Here is a 19773-nt window from a genome sequence, read left to right on the forward strand (position 1 = left end):
AGAGTTATATTCCTTGCTCTTCTTCTTCTTTTTGTTCTCATTGTCCCACTGTGGACACTCAGAGATGAAGTGGCCAGGTTTCTTGCACTTGTGACATGTTTTCTTCTTGTAGTCGTGAGCAGAAGCTTCATCATTCCTTGAGCTTGATCGGGAAGACTTTCTGAAACATTTCTTCTTGGTGAATTTTTGGAACTTCTTCACAAGCATAGCAAGTTCCCTTCCAATGTCTTCAGGATCATCCGAACTGATGTTAGATTCTTCTTCAGATGAGGAGACAGCTTTTGCCTTCAAGGCACGAGTTCGCCCATAGTTTGGACCGTAGATATCTCTTTTCTCAGAAAGCTGAAACTCATGTGTGTTGAGCCTCTCAAGTATGTCAGACGGCTCGAGTGTCTTGAAATCAGGACGTTCTTGAATCATCAGGGCTAGGGTGTCAAATGAACTATCAAGTGATCTCAATAGTGTCTTGACGACTTCATGTTTGGTGATCTCAGTAGTGCCGAGGGCTTGAAGCTCATTTGTGATGTCAGTGAGTCGGTCAAATGTGAGCTAGACATTCTCATTGTCATTTCGCTTGAAGCGGTTGAAGAGGTTGCAAAGGACACTGATTCTCTGATCTCTCTAGGTTGAGACGCCTTCATTGACCTTGGAGAGCCAGTCCCAGACCAGCTTAGATGTTTCCAAAGCACTCACACGACCATACTGTCCTTTGGTTAGATGACCACAGATGATATTCTTGGCAGTAGAATCTAGTTGAACGAACTTCTTGACATTAGCAGCAGTGACACCTTCTCCAGCCTTGGGAACGCCGTTCTTGACGATATACCATAGGTCGACATCAATGGCTTCAAGATGCATGCACATCTTATTCTTCCAGTAGGGATATTCAGTTCCATCGAAGACGGGGCACACGGCGGAGACTTTAATTATCCCTGCAGTCGACATAGCTAAAACTCCAGGTGGTTAAACCGAATCACACAGAACAAGGGAGCACCTTGCTCTGATACCAATTGAAAATGCGTTATATCGACTAGAGGGGGGGTGAATAGGCGATTTTTATGAAAGTCTTCAAAACGTGGAAGTTATGAAGACAAACGATAGAAATAAACCTATTACCCTTCAGCGGAAGGTAGACTACACTAGGCAAGTCATAGTCAAGTATTCAATAGAGTGAAAGCACAATGACTAATAGCAGCAATGTAGTAAGGATCAGGTAGGAAGATATTGTTAAGCCACACAGAACATGCAGTCACTCAGTGAAGACAAAAGATAGTGCGAACATACAATGACTTCACAAGGAGTAACAGTAAGTAAAGGGAAGGGAAGATGAAACTAGTGACTCGCTGAAGACAATGATTTGTTGGACCAGTTCCAGTTGCTGTGACAACTGTACGTGTGGTTAGGGCGTCTAGGTATTTAAACCTTAGGACACACAGTCCCGGACACCCAGTCCTGAACACGCAGCTCAGGACACCCAGTCCTCACTGTATTCCCCTTGAGCTAAGGTCACACACACCTCGCCCAATCACTCTGGTAAGTCTTCAAGGTAGACTCCCAAACCTTCACAGACTTCGTTCACTGGCAATCCACAATGTCTCTTGGATGCTTAGAATGCGACGCCTAACCGGCTGGAGGATGCACGGTCCTCAAGTGTAATAAGTCTTCAGATCACACAAACAAGAAGACTTAAGTGATGCCTAATTCTCTTTGGCTCTGGGTGGTTAGGGCTTTATCCTTGCAAGGAATTCACTCTCAAAGGTTTCGAGGTGGGTTTCTCTCAAACGAAAAAAGCCGTACTCTGAATCTGAGCAGCCAATCAGTTATGGTTGTAGGGGGTGGGCTATTTATAGCCACTTGGCAACCCGACCTGATTTGTCCGAAATGACCCTGGGTCACTAAGGAACTGACACGTGTTCCAATGGTCAGATTTCAAACTCACACGGAAACTTTACTTGGGCTTCAAGCAAAGCTGACTTGCCCGACTCTGGACAAGATTCGCTCTCAAAGTCTTCACTCGAAGACATAGGTTTTGTTTAAGCATCACTTAAGTCATTCTGACTGGTTCTCTTGGACCCCACTTAACAGTACGGTGGTTCCTATGACTCAACACAGAAGAAAGAGAACTACGAAAGATCTAAGTCTTCGAGCTCCATAGGCTTCATGTGGTGTCTTCTCTTGTCATGGTCTTCAATGTGAATATCTTCATATACCACCTTTGACTTCAATGTTTTCATACATTTTTAGGGGTCATTACTGGTAGGAAAACCGAATCAATGAGGGACTTCTACCTGTGTTATCCTGCAATTCTCACAAACACATTAGTCCCTTAACTAGGTTTGTCGTCAATACTCCAAAACCAACTAGGGGTGGCACTAGATGCACTTACACCAAGATCCATGGGTGGCACTAGATGCGGTTAGTCCCCCTGAGGAGAGATCCCCCACATCTTCAAGCTGAATCATGGAGCGAATCCAGTCGCCCTGGATCCAGCCGGGCGGCAGACCGGACCTCGAGGAAGATCCCCCCGAGTCGTCTTCTTGCCCTTCGGCTTCCATGCCACCGTTGCCGTGACCTTCTTGGCGCGCTCCAGAGCCACCGTCTTGTCCTTCCCCACCGTCGCAGGCTGCTCGCGGGTGGAGCGGAGGTGTCGAGAGTGGCGGAGGCGAGATGAAGAAACATAGGAAGGAGTAGGAGAATGGGATGCGTTGTGCGGGCACACCGGCCGCGGATCCTTTTATCCGCACATTTCCAAGAGACTGACTATCAGGCTCGAGAGATCCTGTCAAATCCCACAACAGCCACGCGCTCGGTACGTGGTGAAAAAGGAGGCGCAGAAATCGAGGCGCCCCTACCTAATCTGCCCCGATTACTACGGCGCTCTCCGTCCCGCGCGCTTCCCCAAATTTCGAATCCTGTGAGATCTGGGAATGGCGGCGCAATTAGTCATGTCGAAGATCTCGTTCTACTCCAACACTCGAAGCATTCCAGGATAAATTCACTCGACAAAATTCTAAATGGATCGAGGCTATTAAAAATAAAGTTGAAGGTTTAGCGTGGTTCACCAACACAGGTACGATGCCCCTGAAGCATGAGAACTGAGTCGGAACCATCTTCAACCTCTTCTACCCTCGGACCTCAATCCATTCTGGGGCTAATGACAAGGACATGTACCTAGGGTAGGGTAATAGGCCTGACCTAGACGCCCTCCCCAAGGTCACTACCCTAAGATCAACGGCATTCAAGGCACAACAGATTTCACCGAATGGGATCACCTCTGAGTGCAACTCACTCGACCAACAACTCCACTCGGATAACCTAATTCCATTCGACCAGTATATCATCACTCGACCAAACAAGAAGCCACTCGGAGTACAGAAGATGTAAAGTCACTCAGGATGGCAATGGTCAGGCGTTCACTCCATAGTGTTAATGATCATTTATGTGCCTTTATTGTTGGCATTACCAATAACGCCTCACCTTAATGTACATTGAACCCTGTGTAACGTGGGACAGCTGGGGTCTTGTCGCACTCTATATAAGCCAACCCCTCCTCTGGCACAATGGTTCACACTCCCTATAACTTCACGCATAAATCGCCTCAGGGCACCGAGACGTAGGGCTTTTACTTCCTTTGCGAAGGGTCTGAACTCGTAAATCTTGCATGCACAACCTCCTTGTAGCTAGGATATTGCCTCCTCCAACGTACCCCCTTTATACTGTCAGACTTAGAACTATGACAGTCGGCTTAAACGTCATTGCAATGATATGGGAGAGCTCATGGTGGCTCTCATCAAGTATGCTGGCTCACACAACACTAAGGACTCTGAATCTGATGATGAAAAATGCAACAAGGGGAAGAAGAGTGGTAATGGTAAGGGTCAGCAGCAGAACGTGATAGGGTATAATGGTCATAATCAGGGCAACAGTGGTAAGTGCAAGCAAACCGGTGGCAGGTCAGATTTTGTGGCTAACACTAATGCTCAGCATAGAAACCAGCGTCATAAGGGTAAGCCGCAATTTGGAGGACCAAAATTTAACCTGGAGGCAATGCTTAATGACCCTTGCCCAAAGCATAGTTTGCCCTGCAGCCATCAACTCATGCATGGAAGGACTATTTTATCATAAAAGAGTAGAAAAATTCTAACTTCAACCAGAATCACGACAATAATAATGCCCGCCTGGCGGGTCAGGATCCGGCTCACAAGGTCCCTGTTTTGGCGATGGTGGCTTAAATTTCTGGGTATAGGGGACAAGGCAACCAGGGTTGTTATAACTAACAGTCAGGTTAGGGTAACCAGGAGCATCCATCCGGATGCCAGAGCAACCCAAAGCAACTTAACAGTGGTCAGTATCATGTCTTCACCACGAGTCTATGTAAGCTGGATCAGAAAGTTCATAAACGTGTGCTCAGTGCGATTGAGCCGGCGATGGTCCGAGCATCCAATCACATGGGGTAGAGAGGATCACCCGCCCCGGGATGAAAATCCGGGTCAACTAGCATTGGTGGTAGCCCCTCAGGTTGGGGTTATAAATTCACTAAAGTGCTCATGGATGGTGGCAGTAGTATCAATATCCTCTATTATGGTACTTTCCGCAGGATGAATTTAACTGATAAGGAGCTTAAGCCGTCCTCTATAGTTTTTCATGGTGTGGTCCCTGGTATGTTGACATACGCAGTAGGGAAAATTGCCTTCGAAGTGGCTTTTGGTGATGACTATGACTATAGAGCAGAGTCGTTGTGGTTTGAAGTGGTTAAAATCAAGAGCCCTTATCATGCCTTGTTTGGGCGGCCGGCTTATACAAAGTTTATGGCGCGGACTTGTTATGTTTACTTACATCTTAAAATGCCAGGGCGTAAGGGCACAGTTACAGTCCATGGCGATCGAAGAATTGCATTGGAATGTGAGGAAGGATGTGGGGACCACGTCTCATAAGTCATGATCACCGAATGCACGTGTAAAGTGATCCTATAGATCAGTAGAAGCTGAATAACAAGAGTCTTACATCCACACATACCATCTTACACAAATTATGACCATTATGGCCAAGTCTTCATAAGCTCGCAGCAGAAATCCTCAACGATAGCATAAACCCATGCCATCTGCCTTAACCCTACAGGCATTCTGACTAGGAAAGCGTACTAGCTCGCATGTTCGTCACCAAAGAACTCTTCATCTTAATCTTGTTCTTCCAAGCCTGGCCAAGTAAATAGCCAGGGACAAACCAGTGAGTATGTTTGAATGTACTCACAAGCAACCCATGATTTTGAATAAGGCGTGACAATGCATGATATAGCACTAAGTAGGAAATTTTGCAGAAAGCTAGTTTTGAGTGCAATGATATGTCCAACAACTTGTAAAGCATGCACCGTAAGCATTCAGATATACGTGTGAACATGTTACAAATATGAACATAAACACAGTTTGGATCAACTCCAACTTAATCAATGTGTCGAGTCATTCCACTCGACTAAAGTAGTTTTCTCCACACAACCAACCACACACACCAGGTTTCATAAACAATGGACGTAGCCCAAGAGTGGTTATCCAACTGTCCTTGACCATGGACACGACTATTCGAGTAGTTTGACACTCTAAAGAGGTTGCACAATTTACCCACAAGATCTGGGGAACTTGCATGTCATCCATGACCGGCGGTACCTCAAGTACCCGGTGTAAGCACCCGATAATTACCTTTCCCTAGCCATGTCTAACATAGAGTCCACTCAATTGGTAATAGCACCCATGCCAAACATTGTCATATAGTAAGATTTGTGGAGCCACGCTCCCATATTCATCACATAACACAAGCAAGGGGGTACCAACGGTGTGTCGGGTGCCCTATAATAACAGTCATGGCCGCCTATCCAAACACGACCCCATCCCGAGAGTGACCATGCCACTCCCATCACTAGAAATGTGGGCGTCCATGCTAGCACGAACTAGGTAATCAATGATGCCATTTCCCATATAAGGGTAGAGTGGTTGCGCATGTTTGGTTGGGGCAACGGTCACAACTTAAACCAATCTGTTTCCAAAAAGAACACACTCACTTGCCTCGGTACACCACTTCGTCATCAAGTGGTTACTTAGCTCAACATCTCCCTCGGGCATTAGTGGCACCCGATGGGGTTTTCAAAAAGTCTTTTAAAAATATTCTTGCATCCATCACCATGCATATACCTGTCCCTTTTTCTGTAGAAACTACTTTGGCATCCTATCTACTCCCACCCGCATAACCCTCATAGGAAGGTAGGGTCATGCACAATGCACATATCAACAAGGGAGTAACAAAGGCAACAACCAAAGTGGATACCATCTCATCAAGATTCCGATGCAACAATAATAAAGTGCTATATGACATGCATAAAATGGTTTCATAGGCATGGTCAAAGGGCTGCTTGCCTTGGTTGGCTTGGTTCTCAAAGTTTTGAGTCCTTCTCCTTCTTCTTCTCCAACTATGTCGTCAAACACGAGACCTATTCGTCCAAAAGGAACAATGAGAAAATAAGGCAAAAGCAAAAACAGAAAAATAAAGTGCTTATAAAAATGTCAACTATTTTTGTTAAATATTAGGATGAAAACTAAGAATTCAAAATTCTTAGTTTTGGGTTTGGAGTTATGGAATAATAGAAATGGATTTTCAGAGATGGATTTGAATGCTCAAATTTGAATTTAAATTTGAATAGTACAGAAAAGTTTGTTGGGTATGTATGAAAGCTACACCATTAGATAGGTGGGATTTTTAGAAAAATATCGGAGTTGGAATTATTTCATTTGGACAAGTATTTTGATTTTTGGAAATTTTGTAAGTTTCTAAAAAAAGAAAAGGAGGAAATGGCATTGTGCCAATCGGCCGATTTGGCCACAGTGCGGCAGGCCCAGAGGGGTCCAGCCCGCGTGACAAGCCACGTAGAAGGTGTATTCAGAGAATACGCCTCTAGCCGATGCAGCATACCGCTTCGCGCGCGGGGGAGATTTGAACTTGACGTGTGGGGCCCACCCGTTAATGTGTGAGGCTGACCGATGGACTCCACGTCCGTCATCGTCAACCTCGGGCCAGAGAGGGCGGCGAGCTCACCAGTATCGATGTGGTCGACGGCGAGGCGATCTAAGGGCACTTATGTGCTCAGGACGGAGTCGCCGTTCGGGTGGAGGTGGAGTTGGTCGCCGGGGTGTAGGGGTTTGACAACGATGAGGAAGCCGATGCAAAACTTCGAGAGGTGCTTGCCTTGGTCAATTCGGGCTGCAATAGAGAGGGGAAACAAAGGGGAAATGGTCAGGGAGGTGCGGCGGTTCCAGATCGAGAGATAAATGAGGCGAAGAGTGCATGTACCCCGAGATTGATGACGACCTGAGGCAGCGGAGCTCGAGCTCGATCTCGAGCTCGGGCGCTTCTGGAGAGGAGTGGGTGGTGCATGGGGTTGATTAGGAGCTTCAGAGGGTGAGTGGTGAGGAGAGGAGGGCTTGGGGAGGCCTTACATAGCCAACCTGAGGCTCACCATGGACAGAGCTCACAGGTGCCTACGGCAACGGCTCTGGTGGCCAAGGGGAGGAGCTGGGTCTACTCTGTGGTGCTTGTAGGGGTGGCGTAGGTTGCTGGTGAGAGAGAGGTGCATTGAGTTGAGCTCGAGGCGGGCCCCGTGCGTGAGCCGGCACTGGTGGGCTCGGGCGGTGCTCTGTTCACACGCGGGACAGGCAGTGGAGAGAGAGGAAGGAGGTGAGTCGACCACTTGTCGTGCTACGGACGCTGAGGTGCATCGGCAGGCATGTTGGAGAGGCCCTAGGTGGCCGGGCACATTGGGAGTGGCAGCTATAGTACTTTGGTGCACTATAGTGCGCTCCAGAGCGCCCGAATGGCTAACACTAGCATATTTTTAGGCGCCCTAGTCATGGACACTAGTGTCTAGGGTCTCCGGGTGGGAGTCAAGAAAGGGAATGCAACTTTGGATGCTCTGGAAGTGCTCTGGTGTGAGGAGGGGGTGAGAAAGATTGAATTTGCTGCTGTCTAGAGAGGTAAATGGGGGGTTTTACCCTCCTCAATCAACGAACCGAGGAGGAGAGGGAATTGCTGGTTGTAGAAGATGACTAGGAGAAGCTCTGGTAAAGATTTGAGCTTACGGAGAATAGTGGAAGGGGTCAAAACAGTGGCTTAGGCAAAATAACAGAAGGTCTTTGATGATGCTTTGGGCATGCAAATGAATTCTTCTTAACGTGATATTTAACTGGATCAAATATCATCTACAAATGATGTTTATCACGAAGCTTGAGTCAATTTGGAGAAAGTTGCCAATGTAACTTTTGCAAACCCTAGAAATCAAATGAAATGGTTTTACCAAGATTTAGTCATGCAAATCTTTTCTCCTTGATTCACCACTTGGTGTAGTGTCATATTTTGAGTATTTGTGCATGTACACAAAAATTGGGATCAAAAGGAGACACTTGGCAATGTAGAGTTGCTCAAATTTGGTTCTGGAGAAAGAGGGTTTTGGGGCATTTTGATCAAGTTATCTTGTTCTCCAACTTGTGCCATTTGGTATAGATGAATAATTAGACCATTTGAGCATGTGTAGCATGTTTCGGAACATTTGGACATGTTTGGTAGTGCAAAGTTGTTCAAACTTGGAAAACGACATAAATGGTTTTGAGAGGGTTCCCTGGGGTTGTACTCTTCTCCATGACATGAGACTTGTCAAGATCATCAAGTAGGCCATTTTTGTGACATGGTGGAATTTTCTTGGATTATGGAGAATACTTCCTTTGTAAATATTTCAAAAGCTTCAAATATCCAGAAAGGGTTTTTGAGGGATTTGACCAATATTTTGGCCATGACCATGTGTTGAAACTCATATATATGGACAATATATGTCCACTTAGTCTCCCTAAATTTTCTCAAATGTTTTTGAAACTCTAAAATAATTTTTACCTATTAAAGACCATTTATGGCCTAAAGAAAAATCCTTTAAATAAAATAGCAAAATAACTTTAAAATAATATTTTTGTGGTTTTAGGGAGTCCTAAATCTAATAGGATTTAAATATAATTTTTGAAAGATTTTTCACATCCCATATTAAGTACTTGTAGTTCAAGACATAACTCACGGGTTTTTGGAAAACCTAATTAGAAAATACTTTTTGGCCAAATTATTTTTACAAGACAATACTATTCTGATGTATACACATGGCATGATCATTGGGCAAAATTCTGGATCAAGGAGATGAAGTATAGGAGTTGGAGGATTTATTTGATTTTTAGAGCACTTTCAAACGTCAAACAAAAATCCAAATCAAGCAAAGTCCAAAGTATTCAAAAGTTTTTGTCAAACCACATTTATCATGACTTATTAGCTTAAGTGTTGTTGTATGAAAATCAGGGTGTGACAAAGGAGATGCTGCATATGCTGAGTCGGCTTGCGCCACAGAGGAGCTCAAATTTTATAAACATAATGTTGACCTGGCGGATATGTCCCGTTTGAAGAAGCCGACCACTAAGCAAGACCCTTTGTTGAAGATTAAGTCGGCTAATGATACTGAACAGGTTGACTTTGTACATGGCGCCTCATCTCAGTAGTTCACCATCAGTGCTAACATGGATCCTAAGTAGGAAAGCGTGCTCATCGAGTTCATCCGTGAGAACCAGGACATCTTTGCATGGAAACCTTCAGACATGCCAGGTGTACTGAGAGAACTCGCTGAGCGCACTCCTAATATTGATCCTAAATTTATGCTGGTGAAACAGTTCCTTCGTCCGTTCAATGAAGAGCGACATGAGGCCATTAGAGAAGAGGTGGCCCGGCTCATGGCGGTCGGGTTCATCATTGAAGTTTTTCACCCTGAGTGGTTTGCTAATCCTGTGCTGGTGCTTAAGAAAAATGACACCTGGCGTATATGTGTGGATTATACAAATCTCAATAAAGCTTGTCCAGCTGATCCTTTTGCTCTTCCCCATATTGAATATATAATAGACGCACAGTGGGTTGTGAGCATCTGCTCTTCCTGGATGCTTATTCTGGTTATCATTAGATTAAGATGGCAGTTAAAGACCAAGAGAAGACAGTTTTTAACACACCGTTTGGGGCTTTCTGCTCTGTGCCTATGCCTTTTGGGCTCAAGAGTGCATAGGCGACTTATCAGCGTTGTGTCCAGAATTTTTTTCATAACTAGATTGGACGTAATGTTCATGCTTATGTGGATGATATCTTTGTTAAGTCCAGAAAGAAGGAGACTCTGATAGATGATTTAAAGGAGACCTTTGATAATCTTCGAGTCTATAAGATGATTCTTAACCCGGCCAAGTGTGTTTTTAGTGTGCCTGCAGGCAAGCTCTTGGGTTTCCTGGTCTCAGGGAGGGGAATTGAAGCTAACCTGGAGAAGATCAAAGCTATCACTTCATTGGCTAACCCGACGTGTGTCAATGATGTCCAGTGCTTGGCTGGTTGTATCGCGGCATTAAGTTGGTTCATAAGCCGCCTGGGTGAGAAGGCAATTCCTTTGTACCAGATGATGAAGAAAATAGATCACTTTGTTTGGAGTGATGCTGCTAATGAAGCGTTTGAGGCACTCAAAAGTAGTTAGCTAAGCCGCCAATCCTTGCGGCTCCCGTTGAGAAAGAACCCTTGCTCCTATACGTGGCGGCTAATAGTAGATCTGTCAGTGTGGCAATTCTGGTGGAGTGTAAGGAGACGGGTAAGGAATACCCAGGCCAAAGGCTGGCATATTATGTCAGTGAAGTGTTAACTGAGTCTAAGCAGCGATAACCACATTGGTAAAAACTGGTATATGGGGTGTTCATGGTCAGTCGTAAACTGAAGCATTATTTTCTTGTCCATCCTATTATTGTGGTCAGTTTTGCTCCGTTGGGGGATATCATTCAGAACAGAGAGGCCACATGTCGAGTGGCTAAGTGGGCTATTGAGCTCGGACCCCATGGTTTGAACTATATGCCAAGGATAACTATTAAATCTCAGGCTCTTGTCGGTTTCATCAATGACTGGACGGAATTTCAGACGCCTGAGGAGAAGCCTAATAACACATATTGGACTATTCACTTCGATGGGTCCATGCAATTAGAAGGCTCAGGGGTGGAGTTATTTTTACTTCCCCACGAGGTGATAAATTTCGCTATGTTTTAAGGTTGATGCTTCCTTATACTAACAATGCAGGTGAATATGAAGCTTTGCTCCATGACCTTCGAACGGCCAAAGAGATGAATTTAAGCCGGGTCAGGTGTTTTGGCGACTAGGATCTAGTGGCTCAGCAAGTTTCCGGCACTTGAGATTCCAAGGACCCGCGCATGTCGGCTTATCATCGGGCAGTTGATAATACTGCTGGTCACTTCAAGGGCTATCAGGTGGAACATCTTGATCAAAGGAAGAATGAGGCGGCTGATGCCTTGAGCCGGCTTGGGTATCAACGTAAGTCGGTGCCCCCTAATGTGTTTCTTGATGTGCAACATAATCCTTTAGTCAAGTTACCATCAGAAGAGGATCTTGCTATTCCTGACCCGGAGGCGTAAATGGTGGCGGCTCTCCATGCTATTCCTTATTGGACACTTCCCTACTTGGCTTATATGACCCGGGGCGAGTTACCTGAGGATGAAACTTTGGCCAGGCAGATAACTCGCGGTCTAAGTCTATGACTATTGTCAATGGTGAGTTACACCGATGCAATGTCATAGGTGTGTTCCGGCATTGTGTTTCTCCTGAAGAGGGCCATGGGATTATAAGACAAATCCATGAAGGTGATTGTGGTCATCATGATGGCTCTAAATCTCTAGTGGTTAAAGCTTTTCGCCATGGATTTTTACTGGTTGACGGCTCATGCTGATGCCAAAGATATCGTCCGTAAGTGTGATGGATGTCAGAAGTTTTCGCAATGGGCTCATGTGCCAGCTCAAGAATTGAGGATGATTCCAATTACTTGGTCATTCGTAGTCTGGGGGATCGATATGGTTGGACCTTTCAAGAGGTCTAAGGATAAGAAAACCCAACTCTTGGTGGCGGTTGACAAATTTACCAAGTGGGTTGAAGCAAAGCCGGTCAGCAAGTGTGATGCAGCAATGACAATTTAGTTTGTTAAAAAATTGATGTTCCGATTTGGTTACCCTCATAGTATCATAACTGATAATGACACTAATCTTTCTAAGGCTGCTATGAAAGAATTCTATCAAACAAGAGCATATTCATCTTGATGTCTCTTATGTGGCTCATACACAGTCTAATGGTCAAGCTGAGAGGGCTAATCAAGAAATTTTGAGAGGTATCAAGCCCCGGCTTATGGTTCCTTTGCAGCGAATGCTGGGTTGTTGGGTTGAGGAGTTACCTTTAGTACTTTGGAGTATCAACACCACCCCCAACAAGTCAACAGGCTATACGCCTTTCTTCATGGTTTATGGTGCAGGGGCGGTTCTTCCAAGTGATATCCGTCATGACTCGCCTCATGTGGCGGCTTATGTTGAAACTGAGAATGAAATAGCGTGTCAAAACGCAGTCGACACTTTGGACGAGGAGCGTGACCTGGCGCGGCTCATTCGGCGATATACCAACAGGACCCGCATCGCTATCATAGCCTCAAAGTTAAGACCCGGGCGTTTCAAGAAGGCGACTTGGTACACCGGCTTATTCAAGATCAAACAGATATGCAAAAGTTATCCCCACCTTGGGAAGAACCCTTTGTGGTCAGCAAGAACCTGAAGAATGGGTCATATTACCTCATTGATATATGTGAGCTCAAGGATTCTCACAAGTCGGAGGAGGAGACCCGCCGTCCTTGGAATATTGCACATCTTTGGCCATACTACACTTGAGCCGCCAGCTCATAAATTGTACATACTTTTGCCAATGTATATATTTATGATCAATATAATAAAGCCAGCATCCCCGAACGGGGCCTCTATTGTTTCATTTCTGAGTATTCGAGCCTTTATTGGTTGATCATAAGGTCACTTGGGGGCTTCCAACCACTTGGTTTAGATTTCATACCCTCTTGGTCAGCTTAAATGTCACTTTTCATAGGTTTTTCCTGCCTGTTTGCAACTTGCTACTCCACTAGGTGACCCTCCAAACTCTTAACAGTCAATATTTTTAAAGACCTTGAACTCGTTAAGGTTCAAACGGCGAATTTTGTCACGTGAGAGCCGACTTACAGTGAGCTAGGTCAAACCACAGCTGTTGCAGCCTTGAACGCAATCATGTGGCCTACATGCCAAGTGGCTGTGGCGGCCTTAAACACAATCATGTGGACTAAGTGCCAAATGGCTGTTGCAGCCTTGAAAGCAATCATGTGGCCTGAGTGACAGACGGCTGTTGCGGCCTTGAAAGCAAACATGAGGCCTGAGTGCCAAATGGTGTTGCGGCATTGAAAGAAATCACGAGGCCTGAATGACAAACGGCTGCTGAGGCCTTGAAAGCAAATATGCGGCTTATAAGCCACCTTTTTCGGCCACGCTTTAAAAGCTGGCCCAAGTTAATTTTGAGCTTTGCATATATTTTGTTTGGATTTTAGATGCTTTTAAGTTTTCAAAGTTTTGGTTTTAAAGGTCCCCGAGTCGCCTGGTTCCTGGTTATGATAGTTATGGTTGACTATTTGGGGTTATAACCCGCCCGAGTTTTTGACTTTAAGTTGCCAGTGCATTATGGCTCATGCTTGAATATTTTCGGGTTATAACCCGCCCTGTTTTTGGACAATGAGTCACTAGTTAATTTTGACTTCACAAAGCTAAGATGATGATTTTTTAGTCATGAGAGGCTACTACTATTAGGGTTGTCACCCGCCCTAGTTATTGATGTTAAGTCGCCAGGGCATGTATTTAACCTCTTATGGCAGGACATGCAGAATTTTACACACAAGCAAGAGTGTTGCAATGGCTAGTATGACCAATTGGATCAAGCTTGTCATAAAGACTAAACCTGATATTTCAAATAGTTACCATGCAGATGGAATGACAAGACGGATCATTGTTTCAAAAGACTACTCTACTAAAAGCCTATCACAAGACCATAAGTTTGGAGCCAAAATGTTTTTTGGAGAAGAGATCTTGTACTCTGGCCTGAGAGCCGCCTGGTTTATCAATGATTTCTTTCATGGCCAGATGACGATTTGGGTCATCCTGCGTCGTCTCTTCTTCTTTGCCCATCTGGAGGTCAGGTGACGTCTAGTCAATGCCGGTTAAGGCCTCGAATATGGATCCATCATTTATAATGAGGGTAGAGTCAAGATCTGGGGCAAAGAGGTGCTTACGCCTGACAGGCACAAGGTTCATCACTTCATGGATGGGTGGCTTAATCTTGTTGTTCTGATCACCATAAGTCAGCGTGTAGTGCTTCAGATTTAGTTCTTCAATAAGCTTACACGCCATAGGTCGCACCTCCATCAAGCACTTGTTAAAATCTTGCTCCTCAAAGGTTGACCCGTCATCTTTAAACTCAGGGCACCGTGCGGCGATCTCTAACATGTCCAGTTCTATTGCCCATGCCTTGGCTCGGCCTAGAGCGACAATAGCTCCTGCTCGGGCGGCTGACAATCGGCACTCTTGGATTTGAGCCGGCGAAGTTGAAAATTGTTCTAGTATGGCCTTGAGGAGTGTTGGGGGCTTCTTCCCACCTGACAAGGGCAATGAGTTTGTGCAGAGTTCCGTTATACAGTTGTTCGATCAATGAGTACACTGCCTTTAACTTCATTAGCGTACTTTCCCCAAGGCTGGCGGTTCTAGGGCCTGTTTACATAAGACGTAAGAGTCGCCAAATGAATTAAAAAGATCGCATAAGCATAAGTCGCTAGGCAAGTCACAGCAATATCGAACTTACTAATGAGTAAGGGTTTGAATCTTACCAAAGATGGCAGCTGTCATTTGAATAATATGTTGTTTTAAGCCGGATAACTCTTTAGTTATCAGCTTAAGAGAAGCTTCTACGTCTTTCTCCTTCTTGATTAAAGCCGCCTTGTCAGTTTCCCAGCCGGCTCTCTCAGCATCAAAATCCATTTTCAACTTCTTTATTGCTTCTAATGAGGCATTCAGCTCTGATTTGGCATTTGAAGTTTCGGATTGCTGCAGCTTTAAACCTTGTGTTAAGTCGCCAACTTGTGTAGCGACCCGACCCGAATGGATCAAGTCTCTGTGCTTAAGTGTCATCCCTGGATCGGTATGCTGACACACACAGTACTCGAGGATTTATAACAGAGGTAAATCACATGTAAAAGTAACGTAAATACTATTACCTCAATCCAAAATAGCGAAAGTAACAAGGTTGTGGATTCCCATCAACACCAACGACAAAGTTGGGTGTAGAAATCGTAACCCTAACGTATCACTTACTCGTCGTAAGATTCCTGCAACATGAGACGTTGCGGCCACGGAGGGTCAGTACATTGAATGTACTGGCAAATTCACACCATAGAGAGAAATGATTAACAATGGCTATCACTACATGCATATTTGGCTGGTGGAAAAGCTCTATGGTTATAGTTTTTGCGAAAAGCCAGTTTTCCCTATTACAAAGGAATAAATCTTATTTAACTATCATGGTGGTTGTTGAACATTGAGAATGGTTGACAGCATTCTCAATCCCAATTAAATAACATCATTAAACCCAACAAACTTAATTTAAAGTAACGTGATGAGATCAACAGGATAATCCAAGTACCAGAGACTCAAGATTTCCATAACCGGGGACACGGCTAATCATGATTAGTTTGTACACTCTGCAGAGGTTTGCGCACTTTTCCCCACAAGACTCGATCTCCCCCATTGGATTTCTCGCACTACAGGGTGTTTGAGAAACGGATGACCGAGACATAGTCTTTCAGAAGCGTTTGCACCTTACGATGGGTAGACCGTACCACCTACAACCCCTACATCTGCTAGTCTACCACTGTAAGAGTTCACACGACTTAATCAACTATGCTAGAGCCCATAATAGCTTGTGGCTGCACACAGACCGTAGGATGATCACACGGTATATCCCCGGGATCTCCTAGGACAACACTGGTATTTCCCCAGGTGTCCGGGCAAGTCCACTGGTATATCCCCAGGGTGCCCCTAGCAATCCACCTAGATGTGTATTAAAGTTGCCACCTTAAGTTGAACCATTAATTAACAATCTCACATCTGTCATGAAATACTCTCAAACCCAATCCACGTCTACGAGCATAGCATGGCAATGTAAGCATAACGTAATAGTAACTCCCAAGGTTTGAATGCGGGGCAATAGGTTCCTACCTCATCAACTACTTCCCAATACCCACAATTTAATTAGATCCTAATCATGCAATGTTTGAGGTTTGATCTAATGCAACAAAACTGGGTATGAAAGAGGTATGATCAAAGTGTGAACTTGCCTGCAATGTTGATGAAGATGATTCGCACTCAAAACTCTTGATAGATCTACTTGTCACACTCCGGTCAATCTATCATAAGCAAGCAATAGTAACCACACATAAGCAATCACCCAAAGAAAACAGAAAGAACGAAGAAGACGATTCGAAAACATCAAAACCAAGCAAATAACTCTTGCAACAGAAAACAATTTCTAACAGTACCAAAATTATGTGAATTTGGCCTTATTAGAATGTTTAGGTCAAGATCTTCGATTTGCAAAAAGAATCAACTCATACGGAGCTACGAAACTCAAGTTATGATCAAACGAAGTTTGAATTCAAATCTGATCTAATTTAAATTTTAATATTTTCAAAAACATGTCTGAGTTGTTTTACTGGATAGAGGAGATCGTAATGAAGATGTGGGCGTTGGTTTCGTTGGATTTGGATAAACGGGTAAAAAGTTGTAGAGGTTTGAAGCAGATGGACTAATCTGTAAAAGAAATACTACAAAGAGGTCCCTGTCTAAAACTAACAGAAAAAGAAAAAGGCTAAAAAGTGAACGTTCGCTAACTAGTTCTTAAACAGAGAACGTTCTCTAAATAGATCTAACTAAAAAAACTAAACCATTTTTTTTATGAAAACCGAACCCTAAAATAAACCGGCGAACCGGGCGGAAGTATTACCGGTTCACCGCGGTTTCGACGCCGGCGGCGGTTTTTTTCCATGGCGGTTGGAGTCCGGCGAGGACGGCAGATCGACGGCGAGCGGGGCGGCAGCGCAGGCGACGGCGGGGAGCGACACGGGGCGGAGCGGCAAGCCGGCAGCAGCAGGCGGCAGCGGTGGCAGCGCGGTGCGGCGGCGGCAGCGGCGAAGTGCAGCGGCAGCGGCGGCGCGGCTTCGGCCGGATGCGGGAGGCGCGGCGAGAGGCGGGGAAGAGGAGAGAGGGCGGCGCGGGGCTGCGGCTTTATAGGGGGAGGAGGGGAAGAGGAGGAGGCCGGAGGCGGCACGGCCTCCCATGGCGGCACGGCGGCGTGCAGGAGACGAACTCCTGCGGGAGCTCGGGGACGGGGCGACGCGGGCTGGGCCGCGGCCTGTTGGGCCGGCTGGCCTGGCGGGAAGTTTTTTTTAAAAAAAAAATTCAGACAAATAAAATAATAAAAGCAAAATAAATAAAAATATTTTATAGGCATATTATATATCAAAATTTTCAGAAAAAGATTCTCTACGACATGAACATTTTTATAATTCCAAATAAAATCCACAAAATTCAAATAATTCAAACAGTGCTCCTGCTCTAATAAAATCCACCAAAAATCATTTAAAAAAATACCAAAATGATTTCAAATTAATTTTCTCCAATTTTCTGTTATAGGGAATCATGTTACCCTATTTTCCATGTATTTTTATTTTGGAGAAAAATAATTTGAATAAAACTCAAATAACTCCAAATTGAAAATAAATTCAAAAGAACTTTGAATTTAATTCTTAAAACTCCCAACTCATATTTCATATAATTTGAAGAAGTCATTTTATCTTCTCTCATGAAAATCATTGAGCTGCATGAAGTTTATGAATTGAAAATATTTTCAAATGAAATTCAAATATTTTCAACAACCCTTTTCATTTAATTTAAATGGAAGAAGTCATGTCATCTTCTCTCTAGCGTTTTGGGTTGAAAAGAATTTGAATTCACGGAGATCAGAAAGCAAATATAAAAGTTTGGGAAAGTCCTTTTATTCCCTCTCATTTAACTTTCAAAAAGTTTCGAATTCACTCACTCAATCATACAACAAACAAGCAAGCAATCAAATCTATCTATTTATTATAACATTCCAAAATTTAGAATTTTGGGATGTTACAACTTGCGACCTTTTCATGTTCGATTCTTCCTGGAATGGATAAAAGCAAAGGTTACGTAACAAGGAGCAAATTTTTTATCATACAATTCATTAAAAAGTCCCAAGCACATTGCAAAAAGTGCACTTGGCACTTGGGGGCTAATGCAGGCTGTTTTAAAAGTTCTTATGACCCGGCTTAACTTATCAGTTTAAGCCGCCCCTTGAGGGTTACAGGTTTGGATTTCTTAAGCAATCGCAAGACCCGGCTCAACTTGGCAGTTTAAGCCGGCCCTTGGGGGCTGCATGTTAGGATTTCTTAAGTAATTGCAAGTCCCGGCTTAACTTGTCAGTTTAAGCCGGCCCTTCGGGGCTACAGTTTGTTTAAGTCGGCCCTTGCTAAGGCTATAGGTTATTAGGATGTCCTAAACATATTCAACATTTTTTCGTATACTTAAGACTTGGCGGCTGTATAAGTACATATGGAAACAAGTTAGTAGCGTACCTCATAGTGTTCCTTCATAAGGTTTACTAAGTCGGCCTCAAGGTCGCGGCTAGTGTGAATGCAGTTAAGATAACTAGTGTGGATGTCGCTAGCACTCACAGCAGCATAAGTCTCTAGATCCAGCTTCACTTTGCCTTTTTCCAAAGAATGAGCTTCTTCTTTGGCGTTGTGTTTAGCTAAGACAGTTGGATTCCCTGGTTCTGTGTAGCCTATCCCAGTAATGAGAATATCTTTAGTAGTATTCTAAGGGCTTGACGGCTTGGGATTTGGTGAGTCATCACTGGCAGCCGGGTTGATTTTAGTATGGATTGATTCCAGAGCCGCCAGGTCAATTTGTGGTGGCGGGTCATTGATAGGACCTTCAAGATTTTGAGGTGAAGTTTCAAGGGCCTCGTCTATTTGTGTTTATAGTTCAGGAGCATTGGGGGTCTCTAGAAGACCCGCCCACCTTCTGCTTTTTACCTGGTTTGGCTACGCCTCTACAATAAAGATGCAATAAATCATAAGCATATATTGTCACAAATAATCTACGAAGCAAAGTGGTATCATTACCCTTTGGAAGCTTTGAAGACCGGCATTTGAGTGCCTGTGGTCGCTAGATGATGGAGAGGTCCCCTGGTAGTTTGAGTCGGAAAGAGTAAGAGGTTGACGAAAAAGACCAGCTTTTGGCAAAGTAATTGTTGGGTTATAAGGCACCTCATGTCGACACTTGCGAACAGGGGTATTAGGTAAGCCAGAGTTGAGGTCATGAAAACCGTCACTCTGGGTCATACGTCTGGAGTCATGTTGCTACTTCTTCAAAAGAAAATTGGGGTCCAAATAAGCAAGAGGATGATAAAATCTTAGTTTCCGGATGACCCGCCGGGTTTTCTTTCTTGGCAAAGGATTTGAGTCGGAGGAGACAAGTATTACCTCTGTTGCATTTGCTCGGCTTGTCTCTGCGTCATCCTGTGAAGAGTCAGCATCAATAAGTTGCATAAAAAAGACGACCAACGGAATTGGGTTCTACCTCCAAGTTATCCAGCTTCACAAGATCTTCCGCTGTTTGTTTTTTATGGCGAATCGGAGCATGGGACTTGGCCTTAGATTTCTTAACCGAGGTGGCGGGTTGCAGTTTC

This window comes from Triticum aestivum, chromosome 6A (assembly GCF_018294505.1).
Source record: "Triticum aestivum cultivar Chinese Spring chromosome 6A, IWGSC CS RefSeq v2.1, whole genome shotgun sequence".
NCBI classification, from domain to species: domain Eukaryota; kingdom Viridiplantae; phylum Streptophyta; class Magnoliopsida; order Poales; family Poaceae; genus Triticum; species Triticum aestivum.